The following is a 2,574-nucleotide window of genomic DNA, read 5'->3' on the forward strand; positions in this document are numbered from 1 at the left end:
TGAAATACAAATAGCTTTTGTCCTTTCTTTCTATAAAATATAATCAACACACACTTGCACACACACTCACACACACACTGACAATGCAAGACACCGATATATTCACAAACATACCCTGTCGTGGGAAAATCATATCAATTCCACTTTTGCAGAGAAATCATAATTATTTTCAAATGTTATAGCACTCATTGATATGGCAATAAACTCTTAAAAACTTGTTAAAATCCCCGCTCCTCAAATCTATGGGCCGCGAAGCTCTCTCGCAGGTGAGCAAAAAGTAAATAAACAAACAAAAAATGTTTGTATTCTGTCTAACTGGGTATAAAAAAAAACCGTATACGAGCCAAACGGGCTTCGGATAAAGAAAGAAAGAAAGAAAGAAAGGTTGAGAGGTCCTGTTTTAAATCATGAATTGTCTTATTACATGTTACATCAGGCGAAGTGTAGCATTCCAGACCGTACGAGTCTTAAAAATCATCGACTTTCTGTGAGATATATAGGTCTATACTAATTTGAAGCAGGTGAAAATTTCTAGTCTTTTGCCAAGATTTTGAGTTTCTTTGTTTTATTTCAAATAATCGAATAGTGAATGACGAAATGGTTCATTATAGCATAAACACTATAATGTATTCCACCTTGCAACAAATATATATCATACATGTTAAAATCTACAAAGAAGATTACAACCAAATAGAAAGTTGCTCAGTTACTCATAATGAATGTTGTAGAATGTTAGAATTACAGTTTGACATCAACATTCTTGTCTCAAGAGCAAACTGAATGAATTCTAGTTTCCCTGAGATATTGCCTCTGTCACAAACATTATCATGGGGTGAATTCTAGTGGTCCTAAGAAAGAGCAGTTGGGCACTCCACGCTTTATGCTTCTCTGATGAACTCTGATCTGGGGCGGATCCAGGAATTCCGTAAAGGGGAGGCGCCTTTACAAAATTGAATGGGGGCGCACGCTCCCATTTATTCTTTTTTTTATTTCTTTTGTTTCGCCCCCCCCCCCCCCGATCCGCCAGTGAATTGTGCACCATCGATTTGAAAAGTGTTTCTTATGAGTAAACACACACACACACAACAACAACAAAAAAAAAAAAACAACAACAAAAAAACAAATCATCTTTTTAAGTGATTGTTCAACCAAAAACATAAATAAAAACATATCAAAACATTATAGTCAAAGCTACTAGATATTACAAGATTGCAGGTCACATTTCGAAGGAAAACATATCAATGTCAATGTTATTTGCCACAGGTTTTCTCTGCCCAATCCGTGGAATGCAGATAATAAAGGAGATTCCGCGCCGCGCCACGAAATAACTGAAGATAATTAAGACAGTGTCACTGAATAATAAAGAAGGTTACGTGTTATCGCACTGCTATGGAAATGAAATTGAATGAGTGAGATCGTAAGCCCGGTTAGCTCAGTTGGCAGAGCATCAGACTTTTAATCTGAGGGTCAGGGGTTCAAGTCCCCTATCGGGTGTGTGACATCTTCCTTCTTCTTCTTTTTTTTTGTGAATTCTGACCTGCACAAGGAACCGATTTTTTTTTTTTTTTTTTAAAGATATATCTCTTGAATCCCTTGATGTCAATTTAGAAACAAGAACGGTAAGAGAATTAAAAAAAAAATACTTCAGTTGATCGCTTTTATTCATGTCCACTAACATTATATCCATTGGAACCACAGAAAATGCCAAAAATGATTGTAAATGTTTGATATCATTATATCATACGATTCTGAAAATGAATGTAACGTCTGTTTTGCATTGAAAACTTAATGAACGTAGTTGCTATAGACATATTTAAAACATGGAATGACGGTGCACCTAGAGCACAGCTCGACCCTTTCATAAGTTTATTTTAACAAAGGTAGATTCTGAAGAATAAAAGGAAATGGTAGAAGTTTGATTAAAATCAAACATAACTAGGAAAAACAAACCCGAATAGTCCAATGAAAAATTCTCATGATTTTGGCAAAAACTGATATTGGTCTAAACCACATTTCTAACTAGCTAAAGTGATCATGACGTTATCAACTCACTTTACTTTCCCGTTGGTTGTGCACAAATTTTATCAACAGTTTTGCAACTACAAATCCTTAGGATATTGCACACCCCCCCCCCCCCAAAAAAAGGTGTGTTTTTAAATCGTCCTTATTATTTATCGTAAAAAACAGAAATTATCAAGGATTTTGTTTAGCTCAATTGGCTATTCATGAAGCCATGAATTCATCACCTCAACTTAGTTTGCGGAAGCGTTTACTACTTAATATCACTGTCTCATTAAAAATGCATTTCTTATCTCTGGTCGGAAGTGGGTAAAACTTCAGTAATCTGTTTATATGCACTTTATCAAATTTGACGATGGTGTGGAGTTTCAATCTCTAACTTGACAGGGAAATGCAAAATGAAAACCTTGTATGAAAGCACGAATCTATTTTTTTTTTAAATATAAGAAACAATTATCAATGTTTGTTACTTTACAGATCAGCAGTTGCGATCTTAACAAATTTAGTTTGTAGAGGGAGACAAAGTGAAGAAACTTGCACCTGAACCTTCATCCC

General features: G+C 35.1%; 1 non-coding gene across 1 annotated transcript; it reads left to right on the forward strand.

Annotated features, from left to right (window-relative positions):
- Window positions 1-1,421: 1,421 nt before the first annotated feature.
- On the forward strand, window positions 1,422-1,494 carry Trnak-uuu (transfer RNA lysine (anticodon UUU)). Its single transcript has one exon. It is a non-coding gene; the product is annotated as a tRNA-Lys (tRNA).
- The last annotated feature ends 1,080 nt before the right edge of the window (window positions 1,495-2,574 follow it).

This window comes from Diadema setosum, chromosome 12, assembly GCF_964275005.1.
Source record: "Diadema setosum chromosome 12, eeDiaSeto1, whole genome shotgun sequence".
NCBI classification, from domain to species: Eukaryota; Metazoa; Echinodermata; class Echinoidea; order Diadematoida; family Diadematidae; genus Diadema; species Diadema setosum.